The 14,338-nt window shown below is 46.7% G+C and overlaps 1 protein-coding gene across 1 annotated transcript in view; it reads left to right on the top strand.

Annotated features, from left to right (window-relative positions):
• Positions 1–14,338, top strand: part of LOC126263583 (hillarin) — a 594,299-nt gene that overhangs the window by 530,611 nt on the left and 49,350 nt on the right. The gene's annotated exons all lie outside the window — the stretch shown is intronic.

The following is a 14,338-nucleotide window of genomic DNA, read 5'->3' as shown; positions in this document are numbered from 1 at the left end:
ACAGTTACTACATACCGATAACCGCCGCTGCTACCACTAGCGGACAGGCAACGCTTGCAAAACCGAGTGGAGCCAGTCAACACGAGACGAAGACAAACAACCGCAACCATGCCAACTAAACGATACCGTCTGGCCTCCAACAGAGGGCGGAAACCTACAAACAGCGCCAACGCGAACCGCAGCACGGCTCATGGACATTAACACGCGAAATTTTAATAACGCCCTAGCGGTGGTACAATTTCCCTCTTTCACAACTACAATACCATATTAGTGAACAAACGCAAAAGTCTAATCTGTGAAGCTAAAGACTTGTTATAATAAAATAAAGGACTATAGGAGTATGTTTTAATGTGGCGCCGGCGAATTAGTTTCGAAAATCACCTACAGGGGCGCCACCGACTATTTCATGAAAATTGCGGCGAACCAGGAAGAGGAAACTTGTGTATTCGAATTAGCCAGTTGCCAGCCAATAGATCAAAGAGTTTTCCGTGGTATGTTTCACAAGAGACACCACCTGTTTACAACACCACAGTGAAGTGGCACAAGTAATTCGACCAGGATGGTTGTTTGTGCGGTGCATAACATTTCGGAGAACCGGGAGGGTCAGAGCAGACATTACACCGTGTGAGGGATGTGATGTTACGAAGTTCCTCGCTGTCTACCAGTCGAGCTAGTGCAGCTCTGAACATCCCTCAGCCAATAGCATGGAAAAATCCATCGTAAGCGGTTAAGCATTGATATGCAGGACCACCTTGAGAGTGACAACTTTGCAAGCAAATTAATCTTCAGTGAGGAAACCACTTCTCAGCTTTCAGAAAAGTTCACCGAATAGAACACAGGCACAGAGGGTCGGAGAATAAACATGCAACTGTCGAACAGGACAGAGATTCGGAGAAAGTTAACGTGTTATGTGTACGGACCCTTCTTCTTGACTTAGAGAACTGTCAGTGGTATCACCTGGCATACTGTCGCTCATCCCACAACTTGAAACGTGATGCTGCTCGAGTAGCCACCACGGTACATCGAGAATATACGGCTTGTGTTCAACGTCTACCACAGGATCTCGGAGAGTTACGGCACCGCACCGCAGCAGCTGTTCTTGCCTAACACCTGGTATGCTCGCTCAGGTGTTAGCAGAATCAGACTAGCGATTAAATGTGTGCCGCGTGACGAACGGTGGGCACGTCGAACATTCATAGACACTGTATTTATATAAAAAAAGGTTGAGAGTTTATCTTCAAGCAATGCAACATTTGTTACGTTGTTTCTGTCCGTTTATCTGTAACGATTTGTTTGAAATGTTTCATGGACTTTATAAATACCCTGTACTGTTCGAATGTGTGAGGCACATGCCAAATAAGACAAACAGGAGATACGGCGATAGGCAATTTAAACAGTGAAAGGTTCTAGGAGAAAGGCAGAAGCACGCGAGTAGATACTGTACAGCTTACCTTAGGAGATAGGTTAAAGAAACACAAGTTTATAGCATTTCCAGATTTCAAGAAAGCTGATAGCAGTGTCGACTATAAAATTTCTTTTTTTTATTCTAAAGGTAGCAGGGATAAATTGCAGGGAGCGAAAAGCTGTCTCCAAATTGCACAGGAACCAAACTGCAGTCGTATGACATGAAAGAGAAGCAGTGGTTGGTTGGTTGATTCAGGGGAGGGGACCAAACAGCCAGGTCATCGGTCTCATAGGATTAGGGAAGGATGTGGACGGAAGTCGGCCGTGCCGGCCGGGGTGGCCGAGCGGTACTAGGCGCTACAGTCTGGCACCGCTCGACCGCTACGGTCGCAGGTTCGAATCCTGCCTCGGGCATGGATGTGTGTGCTGTACTTAGGTTACTTAGGTTTAAGTAGTTCTAAGTTCTAGGGGACTGATGAGCTCAGAAGTTAAGTCCCATAATGCTCAGAGCCATTTGAACCATTTGAAGTCGGCCGTGCCCTTTCAAAGGTACCATCCCGTCATTTGCCTGAAGCGATTTAGGGAAATCACGGAAAACCCAAATCAGGGTGGCCGGACGCGTGTTTGAACCGTCGTCCTCCCGAATGCGAGTCCAGTGTGCTAGTCACTGAGCCACCTCGCTGGGTGGGAAGCAATGGGAAATCCTAGCAAAACAAAAACATCTCACAAGTCCAGAATTGCTACAGAGCGGCTCCAGAAACGCTGTTCTGAGTTTAAACTCTTCCGCTGGCACCAAACTCCGCAGATATGAACATTATTGAGCATATCTGGGAGGCCTTGCAACGTGCTGTTCAGAAGAGATATCCACCTACTCGTACTCTTATGTTTTGATGGACAGCCCTGCAGGGTTCATGGTGCCAGCACTACTTCAGACATTAATCGAGTCCATGCCACGTCGTGTTGCAGCACTTCTGCGTGCTCACTGGTACCGTACACGATATTAGGCAGGTGTACCAGTTTCTTTGGCTGTTCACTGTAGATACGTAATGAGCGTTACTGCGCCAGCGACCAACATTTGGAGACAGCTTCCCAGCATTCCCTCCCACTGCAGCGCTGTTGATCTCGGTGGTGGCCGCGAGGCGGGAGTGTGCTCAGCGCCGGCCCTCCGGAGTCCAGAGATTGCGGCCTAATGAGGTGAGCGCCCGTCCGACTGACCCTCCGGCCTCGTCCGCTCACAAAAACCTCCTCCTCGTCTGTCCGTCTGCCCGGCTCGTTGATTTAAAGGCGGGCCGACAAAAAGCACGCGCCGATGCGGGCTCCTGCCAGCCTTAGACGCACACTGGCGTCCATTCACGGCGCCGCGTCTGGCGACCGGAACTCGTCCGAAATAAAATACTTCTCCCTCTTCACAGACAGCGTGTACACGTTCTGTCTAAACTCGTATTTTCATTTTTCGTTTGCATAACGGCGCTGGCCGTTGAGAGAAACCAGGAAGATGACATACGATCCTCGTTTCGTGGGGCCACGTTTCTCTGCTGGTGCTTGCTCAACTGCTCTTTTTCCGTTGTGTCACTGCATTCGTGTCGCTCCGCGGCACGTCCTGTGTTGCGCTGTCACTGTACTCTGGCTGTTATTCATTACTCGTACCATCGCAATGGGATCTGTTCCAGACATTGCAACAGCTTCGAGGACGCTGACACCGATGGAAGTGATAACACATCGTGTTAGTAGTAGCACAGTACCTTTTTATTCACCCGTGGAACACTTTTGTAAGGATTTTAGAGCTGTCATGGTGCCACAATTTAAGAACATCAAAAATAATATAATTCACGCTTACATGCCTAATTTTACAAGGCTGGGACAGGTAATCGGCTGTGGCCTTATAGTAGGAACCATCCTGTCATTTGTGTGAAATAATGTAGGGAAACCACGGAAAAACCAGGAAGACCGCATCAAGATTGGAAACTCCACTCTCTCGAATACAAGGCCAGCCTGTTTCAGTGTTACCTTCCTCGGCTTATACTTAGCCTACAGTACTGTGTTGTAAAGGAGTTATTTAACAATGTAAGAAGCTAGTTCATTCATTACTATGCACACATCGTTTCGTGATGTAGCACTGCATACACTATCAGCCGACATCAGGGCCGTAGCGACGATGTTTGGTTTTTCCAATATGTGTACCGCAACGTCCCATCTGCTAGCCTGGAAACTTGATTCAGCGTCCTTCTATAAAGAGTGACAGGTTAAATTCGGGAAAAAAGCGTAAGATCTTAGAATGATATATTCCACAGCTTTTGCAGTATGATTATCCAGAAAAGAGTAAAAATATCTGTGAAACGTCCTGGCAGATTAAAACTGTGCGCCGGACCGAGACTCGAACTCGGTAGAGCACTTGCCCGCGAAAGGCAAAGGTCCCGAGTTCGAGTCTCAGTCCGGTACACAGTTTTAATCCGCCAGGAACTTTCATATCAGCGCACACTCCGCTGCACAGCGAAAATTTCATTCTAGAAATATCTGTGAGATTATCAATACTTCAAATATCTATGGAACTAACTCCCTTTCTTAGACTCTATATTTTCGTAAGAAGTCCGTTGTTTTTCACAGTTTGGCAAACTTATTTTTATCTTAGCTTTGTAGCCGTATGCCCTTCCTGTCGGCGCAGTCATCAGTTAACCTGCTAGTGTTATAACGAATCCCATTAGAGAGAAAGCAACAAAAGAGTTAGTGATTGATAGTTTCCAAATAATTATTACGTGGTACTCTGAAAACGGATTCTCTCTAAATTTTGGAAAAACGCGACAACAAATTGAATCATGCCAACAATTGATGTAGCACATAAGCAGGAGTCAGTATATTGGGTAGAACGCTCCAAATTTTTGGGCGTACATATTGATAGAAACATAAACTGGAAGAAGCATATTACTGAGCTCAAACAATTAAGTTCAGGTACTTTTGCTCTTCGTAAAGTTCCTAATCTTGGAAATAAACGTATAAACCTCCCGAGATATTCTGCACACTTCCACTCTGTAATGTCGTGAGGAATAACTTTCCGCGGTAAATCATCACTTAGAAAGAAAGTATTGATTGCACAAAAGCGAGCAGTAAGAATAATATGTGGTGTTCACACACGGACGTCGTGTAGACACCTCAAGGAGCTAGGCACTTTAACTATGCCGTTACAATACATAGGAAAGACTTTTATTTCTAGATGCGACGGGGATTCCTCTGGCAGAGACATCACGTACGTTATGCACGCATTCAAAAATTTGATTCATTCAGAAATCAACTGAGAATGTGTTCAAAAACCAACAGGGATGCGTTTCAAAATCATATGAATAATCGATAGATCAATGTGCGCTGGATGCTACGCCCTTCATGAAACAAGGTTTTTTTCTTCAAGAATATTAATTTGGCACTCCCTGAAATTGCCGCCCGGGACAGGTTCCCCCCCCCCCCCCCCCCCCTCCTGGGTCCGGTCCTGCACGCAATGTATTCACTAACGTGGAGAGCTACATCAAAACAGTGCTCACACTGAAGACCACAACAGCAAATAACACGAGTCGCTAAAATGAATACGGTGACAGACTGACCTGTAGCGTAGCCCGAGCGATAGGCTAGGTTCGAAGGTGATAATATGGTTGAGAGTTCGTGAAGTCCGCGAATGTGTATGCCAAATAATGGTTGCCGTAGCATATTGACCTGTGGTGCAGCATAATATTTATGCGTTCGCGCCATATTTAACCGGACGATATGACCCGAATGCCAGTTGTACCGTATTCATCGTAGTTGCTCGCACAAACAACAAAGTGGAAGATGCAGACTACAGCGATTGTGCAGAAAATGGGAAAACGACGCCCGAGAAAGTAAGTGGAGGAGGACCTGTAAGAGCGAAACACGTAGGCGCACCTTGCGCTTACTCCAGTCGGAAGCGTGAGACGACAGGTAACGCCGAAGACGGATCTGCCCCGGCCGGCTTCTATTAGCTAGGGGCGTGGCGGAGTCCGCTTAGTTGTTTTGGACGAACGGGACTTGCTCATTCGAGAAGTAATTGACTGGAGCAAGCTGTAGCCGGAGCCGCAGCAGGCTGGGAGCCTCTGGAATTAGTGACGTCAGTGGGCGCATTCCAGCGGTAATCACATGCTGTCCTCTGGAGCACAAAGGTCCTCACTCCACCAGGCTACGCGTAACGGGGCATATCTATCGGCTGCCTCTCGCATCAGGAATGTCGGAATGTCACGGGGGTCATCGCCAGTCACCGGACAACGGAGTCTCCATTCACTCTAACACCCGTCCCAAAAATATAAATCCATGAGAACGTTATGAACGCATCTCGCCATCACTCCTGGTGGCGTTGCTGGCTCGTGATGCGGTGTTGTTGTGGTCTTCAGTCCGAAGACTGTTCTGATGCAGCTGCCCATGCCACTCTATCCTGTACAAGCCTCTTCATCCCTGAATAAGTACTATCTTTCTGAATCTGCTTACTCTGTTCGTCTCTTGGTCTCCCTCTACGATTTTTACCCCACGCGCTTCCCTCCAGTACTTAATTGGTAGTCCCTTGATGTCTCAGAATGTGTCCTATCAACTGATCCCTTCTTTTGGTCGAGTTATGCCACTAATTTCTTGCCTTCCCAATTCTGTTCACTACTTCCTCATTAGTTACTGGATCGATCAATCTAATCTTCAGCATTCTCCTGCAGCACCACCTTCGAAACCTGCTATTCTCTTTTTATCTAAACTGTTTATCGTCCATGTTTCACTCCCACACATTGCTACACTCCAGACAAATACCTTCAGAAAAGGCTTCCCAACTCCTAAACCCATATTCGATGTTAACAAATTTCTTTTCTTCAGAAATGCTTTTCTTGCCATTGCCAGTCTATATTTTGCATCTTCTCTACTTCTCCATCATCAGTTATTTTGCTGCCCACATAGCTCAACTAATCGACTACTTTAAGTGTCTCGTTTCCTAATCTGATTCCCTTAGCATCACCTGATTCGATTCGACTACATTCCATTATCCTTGTTTTGCTTTTGTTGATGTTCATCTTATATCCTCCTTTCAGGACATTGTCCATACCGTTAAACTGCTCTTCCAAGTTCTTTGCTGTCCCTGACAGAATTGCAGTGTCATCTGCAAACCTCAAAGTTTTTATTTCTTCTCGCTGAACTTTAATGCCTTCACCAAATTTTTCTGCGGTTTCCTTTACTGCCGATTAAATGTACGAGGGTTGAATGAAAAGTAATGCCCCCACCTTCGTTAATTGGGTTTGGATGGGAATATTTTAATAAATCAAACCCAGAATTAATCCGTAGAATGCGATCTTTAATTACCAATATTCACTTTTCCACATAATCACCAGACAATTGGATACATTTCTGCCAACGATGAACAAGTTTTTTGAAGCCGTCACGGAAGAAGTCGTCGACTCTCTGTTTCTGCAACCACAGTCTCACATTTCTCTCAGCGTTTTCATCAGAAGCACAATGGTGTTGTGAAATGCGGATTGTGCTTGCAGTTTCTCTATGAGTGATGTGACGATCGTCTGAACCAGTCTGTCAACATTTTGCTTGTGCAACTCGGTGGTTGCTGTCACAGGACGTCCAACTCTTTGTTTATCACGCAGGTCAGATGTTCCCGCCTCAACATCTTTCAACTTACTTGCCCAACGACGCACAGTACTCACATCAACACAATCACCATAAACTGGTTTCATTCTCTGATGAATCTCCTTTGCCGTCAAGAATTCAATGACCGCACCTTACTTAAATCAGATTGACCGACCGTTTGCGCAGGGTTCCATACTTTACACTGTAACAACACAACCGTTCAATGCTAAGGCTTCCCGCCAACTGGAGCTGAAGAGGGCACGGAACAAGCCAATACCTGCCGCATACCAGTGCTGCCAACTGTTGAAGAATTACGAAGGTGGAGGCACTACTTTTCAGTTAACCCTTGAACCTATTGAATAACGTGAAGGACAGGCTACAACCCTGTGTCACTACCTTTTCAAACACTGATTTCCCACTTTCATGCCCCTCGACTGTTATAGTGGCCGTCTGGTTTCTGTACAAGTTGTAAACAGCTTTTCGCCCCCTGTATTTTACCACTGCTACCTTGAGAATTTCAAAGAGAGTATCTCAGTCAACATTGTCAAACGCTTTATCGAAGTCTGCGAATGCTGTAAATGTATGTTTACCTTTCCTTAACCAATCTTCTAAGATAACTCGCAAGGTCAGAATTGCCTCGTGTGTTCCTACATTTCTCTGGAACCGAAACTGAACTTCCCCGTGGTCTGCTTCTACTAGTTTTTCCATTCTTCTTCTGTACAGAATTCGTGAAGCGGTAAGGACAGCATTTTAGCGGAGCGGAGACCAGTGGTGAATGATTCTAGACACGATACGGCCCCGCAAATGGGGAAATCCACTGGAATAACCGACTTTGACAAAACCCAGATTGTTACGGCCTGGCGCCTTGGAACTAACAACTCGATAACGGAGAAATTGTTTAGCTGTTCTGGTACTACTGTCGTCGACGCATCTATGGATACTGGTTGAAGGACGGTCGAAGCACGAGGAGGGCCAATGGATATCCACGTGTCATCATAGAACGGGGAGGTCTGAGGCTCGCCTACTCTATAAAGCAGTAAACGCAGCGATCTGTGGAATATCTGACGGCTGAGTTGGATGCTGGTGCAGGTGCAAGTGTTTCGGAGCATACCGTTCAGCATACATTGTTAAACATAGGGATCGACAGCAGATGGCCCCTATTAGTGTTCCCATATTGAGCATGAGAAGTATCAGTTAATATACGAAATGTATTCACAGTTGCGAATACGGACATCATCAGCTGTATAATGGAATGATGACAGTAAAAATTTGTGTCGCCCCGGGACTCGAACTCGTATTTCCCGCTTATCACGAGCGTCGCCTTGGCCGCTTTGGCTATCCGTTCATAACTCACGGCCAGACCCTTCCTATGTCGTCAACCATGTGGCTACAACTTGCACTCGTACATTCATTATGTAAACTCATTTCCAGAAAAACAAAACACCTTGAACGACTAGATATAGGATGTTCATATTCGCAAGACATGTATATTAGCATATACTGCAGAAATGATTAGCATTTTAGTTACCTCAGTTCACAATGTGTGCTGTTGCCTAACAGCACGCGGTCCGCCATGGGCCCTGATAATTTGTTCCATGCGTGCTGGTATCGAAGCGTGTAAGGCGCAAATAGCGTCCTGTGGTGTAGCCATCCATGCTGCATTCACCTGTTTACAAAGTTCATCGGCGATAGTTGGCACTGGGTCACAGCACTGCACCGTTCGCCTCAATGACAGCATGCCCGGAGATGACCATCGACCTGATGCAACAACACCACGGGATTCATCCGACCAGACGACACGTTTTCACTCATCCACGGTCCAGTCTCGATGGTCTCTTGTCCGCAGCAATGTTAACTGATGCTACACGATATCGCATTGCCTGTGTTATTCACAATTGCAATGCAATGTCCCTTTGGACATGCCTGCGTGTCCGAAGGGACAGGCAGTGCGGTGAGTACAGACGTTATGAAATACATGATATGTATTCGCAGTTGCGAATATGGACGACCATCAGCTGTTTAAAGGAATGACGACTCTGAAATTTTGTGCCGGACCTGCAGTCGAACCCGTATTTCCCGCTTATCCCGAGCGGTGGGCTTAACCGCTTTTGCTATCCACGTACGATTCACGGCCAGACTCATACTTCCGTATGTCGTCAACCAAGTGTCTACAACCTGCACTCCCATATTCAGTATGTACATTCCCGTACAGGAGAGACATGTTACTTGAAAGTCTCTTGACAGGTGTCGGCGAATTAATCGGTATTGCAGTGCCTATGTTGTTCAGAATTCGATGCAGTGTTCCTTCGGATATATGTGCATATCCGAAGGAACAGGCACTGCGACGATTACAGCCGTTATGAAATACATGCATGCATCTCCGAAGGAACAGTGCAGAGTAATTCTCGACAACACAGACACTGCGATATCGTACTTATTCGCCGACAGCGATCAAGCGACTTTTAATTAACACGTCTCCCCTCTATAGGAATATACACTCACGTTCGAAAAAGACAGGACACCTTGAACGGTTAGAGGTAGGATGTACATATTCACAGGGCACGTACATCAGTATGTTCTGCAGAAATGATTAGCATTTGAACGATGTAGACCCGCGGGTTCACGGTCAACATCGATATTGCGGAGTAACACCGCCTACCGATAAAATGTGCCTGCGGCTCTCGTTATCGCTATAAACCAAAGGTAATGGATCAATGTGACTTCAGCAGCCGTGTAGGATGCCTCGCAGACGTATGCGTGAACCGTACCATCAAATCAGTGAGTTTGAAAGACGTTGCATTATTGTCATGGGAGAATGTGATGCATCCAACCGGGAAATTGCTGCTCGTATGGAAAGAAGCGTTTCGGCAGCACAACGGGTGTGTGCAGAATGGTTTACGGAAAGGCGTAGAACACTACGAGATGGGTCAGGCCGCACCACCCAGACCAACCCCCGAGAAGATCGACACCTCATCCGAATGGCACTGCAGGACAGATCTGCGTCCTCCTCCTGGAACAGAGTAACTCGTCGTACACTATGAGGGGTGACAGTCCGTCGCCGTTTATTACGGCACAGCTTACGTGCGCGTCATCCACTTCTCTGCCTACCTTTGACGAATGTGCAGCATGATACTAAAATGTAGACTTTCACGGCCGGAAATATCATGTCCATTATAATTATCCGCGCTGTCATGCCGTGGTCGGTTGATGAATTCTGTGTCGATTCCCATACCAGACACAGAATTCATCAACCGACCACGGCATAACAGCCCGGATAATTGTAATGGACATGAATGTGCAGCAACATGCCAGGCGGCAGTGGTTTATGTAACGACATTTCTGCCGACACGAATGGCGTCAAATGGTGTTTTCGGACGAATGCAGGTACTGTTTGTTTGAAAATGATGGCCGCATTTTGGTTCACTGCAAACAGGGGGAGCGGCACCACAGTGCCTGCATTCCCACAAGACATACAGCGCCAACTGAAGGCTTTATGATGTGGGGTGCTATTGAGTACAACCAGAAACCACAGTTGGTGCTTTTCCAGGCACTGTGACCAGTGTGGCCTACTTATAGCCATACCCTTTCTGCACAGCACCCCAGACACCATTTTTCAGCAAGACAATGCACGACCACAAGTAGCTGCACGAACGTGCCTTCTTCGTGTCAAAGGATGTCAGCCTTCAACCCTTGCCCGCCAGATCACCAGCTTTGTCGCCAGTCGAAAATGTGTGGAGATCTCTTGAGAACAGCACGTTGCAAGGCATCCCACATGTGATCAATAATATTCATGTCTGGGGAGTTTGGTGGCTAGGGTAAGTGCTTAAACTCAGAAGAGTGTTCTTGGAGACTCTCCTAGCAATCCTGGACGTGTGGGGTGTTGCACTGTCCTGCTGGAATAACCCTAGTCCGTCGGAATGAACAATGGACACGAATGGATGCAGGTGATCACACAGGATGCTTACGTACGTGCCAGCTGTCAGAGTTGTGTCAGGGGTCTCATATCACTCCAACTGCACGCGCCCCACACCATTACAGAGCCTCCACCAGCTTGAACATTCCCCTGCTGGCATGTAGTGTCCATAGATTCATGAGGTTGTCCAATACCCGTACACGTCCATCCGCTCGATACGACTTGAGATGAGACTCGTGCGACCAGACAACATGTTTCCAGTCATCAGCAGTCCAATGTCGGTGTTGACGGGCCCAGGCGAGGCGTAAAGCTGTGTGTCGTGCAGCCATCAAGGGAACACTAGTGGGCCTTCGGTTCCGAAAGCCCACATGGATGGTTTCGTTCAATAGTTCGCACGCTGGCACTTGTTAATGGCCCAGCATTGAAATCTGAGCGATTTGCGGAAGGGTTGCACTTCTGTCACGTTGAACGCTTCTCTTCAGACGTCATGATCCCGTTCTTGCAGGATCTTTTTCCGGCCGCAGCGATGTCGGAGATCTGATGTTTTACCGGATTTCTGATAACTTGCCATTGTAGCAGCAGTAATCGATCTAACAACTGCGGCAGACACTTTTGTGACAGCGGCGCCGTACTCTGCCTGTTTACATATCTCTGTATTTGAATACGCATGTCTATGCCAATTTCTTTGGCGCTTCCGTGTATGTACCGCGTCGTGGACGCATTATTATGCTATGGGGGACACTCTTCTTGGCATCCTTACTACATCTGGTAGTAATCGGAGGCACTGTCACAGCTGGACTATGTGAACATTATTGCCGACTATCACATCCCCTCATGTTCGATGTCTTCCCCGACGGCGAAATCATCTGCCAGCAGGATAACTGTCAGTGTGATACCGTTAGAATCGCACTACAGTGGTTTGAGGAGCATGGGGATTGGTAGTGAACTCACATTGATGTCTTAGCCACGACATTCGCCTGTTATGAATCTGAAAAACACATCTGGGACGCTGTCGGGTGACAACTCCACACTCAGAAACCACCGTCACATTATTTACGGAAATTGCGTGGCCTACGTATAAACATTTGGTACTACATACCTTCAGAAACCTACCAAGGACTTGTGAAATCCAGAGCTGCTGCTGTATTATGTTCCCAAGACGGTTCCACACAGTTAAACAGGTGGTCATAATGCTTTACACCATCAGTGTTGTTCTCCGCCACACAGCGTACGATACATCTAACTTGGTAGAGCGGTCTGATAGCCGAGTTGTAATGTCCTAATTTCGTTGTGCTCCAAAAGCCGTACTCACATAGATATGGACATGCACCCAGAACTGGTTCTCATGAAGCATCGGAGAAATGACATCTTTCTTCACAGAACACCTCACATCTGATGTACGGGGGACGGACAAAAATATGGAAACGCCACAAACAAGTTACCATGCCTAATACAGTGTAGGAAATCCGTTGGCATTGTAAACAGCTTCCAGTCTTCTTGGAATAGATAAATAAAGATTCTGCATGGTTTTCAAGGAAACCTTATAACTTTCTTCCAGAAAAATAATGACAGATTCAGGTATAACGATTATGGAAGTGGATAGCAGAGACACAATCTTCTGTCCACAGTAGACCATGAAAGCTCAATTGCATTGAGATATGGTGCCTGGGGCTGGCCAGGGGAGGTGCGAAAACTCATCCTCGAGCTCCCAAAACCAGTCCAGGAGGCCGGCCGCTGTGGTCGAGCGCTTCTAGGCGCTTCAGCCCGGAACAGCGCGACTGCTACGGTCGCAGGTTCGAATCCTGCCTCGGGTATGGATGTGTGTGATGTCCTTAGGTTAGTTAGGTTTATGTAGTTCTAAGAGACTGATGACCTCAGATGTTAAGTCCCATAGTGTTCAGAGCCATTTTAACCATTTTTGAACCAGTTCTGGACGATGTGAGCTGTGTGAAGATAGGCCCTGTCATGTGGGAACACAGCACCACCATTGGGTGGTGGTGGTGGTTAGTGTTTAACGTCCCGTCGACAACGAGGTCATTAGAGACGGAGCGCAAGCTCGGGTTGGGGAAGGATTGGGAAAGAAATCGGCCGTGCCCTTTCAAAGGAACCATCTCGGCATTCGCCTGAAACGATTTAGGGAAATCACGGAAAACCTAAATCAGGATGGCCGGAGACGGGATTGAACCGTCGTCCTCCCGACCACCATTGGGGAACAAGCACTGTACCATAGGATGGACTTGATCAGCCAGAATGGTCACATAATCTTGGTAGTAGTGCGACCTTTCAGAGTGACAGCCATGAGGCTCATGGAATACCACGGTGTGGCTGCCCAAACTATCCTCGCCGTGTTTGGCTCTTGGGAAGTAAATTCGGTCAGAAGTTGGAAAAAAATGTGGAATATGACTCATCTGATCAAATGGCATCCTTTGCTCCATACTCCAGGTGTTATGGCTACTGCACCACCTTTTCCCATTACGGGGATATGCATCACTGATGGGTGGTTTTAGAATACCAGCTCGTCCTGCAGTTCCCATCTTCTGGAACTCCTTTCGTGTTGATTTGGCGGTTGCAGGGTTTGCGAATGCTTCATTCAGTTCTGCACTGACTTTTGGAGTTCCGTTACCATCACTCAGTACACACTTTCAAAATGGTTCAAATGGCTCTGAGCACTATGGGACTTAACTTCTAAGGTCATCAGTACCCGAGAACTTAGAACTACTTAAACCTAACTAACCTAAGGACATCACACACACCCATGCCCGAGGCAGGATACGAACCTGCAACCGTAGCGGTCGCGCGGTTCCAGACTGTAGCGCCTAGAACCGCTCGGCCACCACAGCCGGCAGCACACACATTCGTCCGCCTTATGACTTAATGGATAATGTCTTACCGCTTTGCCTGTATGCGGTATAAATCTTCGATACGGCACCTCGTGAAACTCCAAACATTTCAGTTATTTTGTTTACGAAAGCACCCAGCACCCAAGAACCAACTATTTGTATATGTTCGAAATAACTTGTCTCCGAGATAATGCACTCAGAACTACACAGAACGCTGAGTTGAAGAGAAAAACAGCCTTGGCTGCAAAATAGGCTTTATTATTTTATATTCTGTCAATAACGGATTTCGTCTAGTTTAAGGCAACTTCAGATTAGATTATAAAGAAAATACAAACTTTCTTAAAAACCGCATGACTCCGGTTTAGTAAAACTTTGGACTATCAAGGAAAATATTAAAAACAACTTATTGGCACAGCAGATGCTAAACACATATCCTGTCGTCCATTTAAATGTCTTAGCAGGAAAACACGGTTGTCAATATATTAAGATCATTGCTTGGTGCCGTACAATATAAAAACAGATGGGATATAATAGCCGCCAGTCTTGCCTATCAGTAAAACCAACACGCACAATA

The sequence above is a fragment of the Schistocerca nitens genome, chromosome 6 (genome assembly GCF_023898315.1).
Source record: "Schistocerca nitens isolate TAMUIC-IGC-003100 chromosome 6, iqSchNite1.1, whole genome shotgun sequence".
In the NCBI taxonomy this organism is placed as follows: Eukaryota; Metazoa; Arthropoda; class Insecta; order Orthoptera; family Acrididae; genus Schistocerca; species Schistocerca nitens.
Note: the sequence above shows the minus strand (reverse complement) of the source record. Positions and strands in the feature narration are given on the sequence as shown.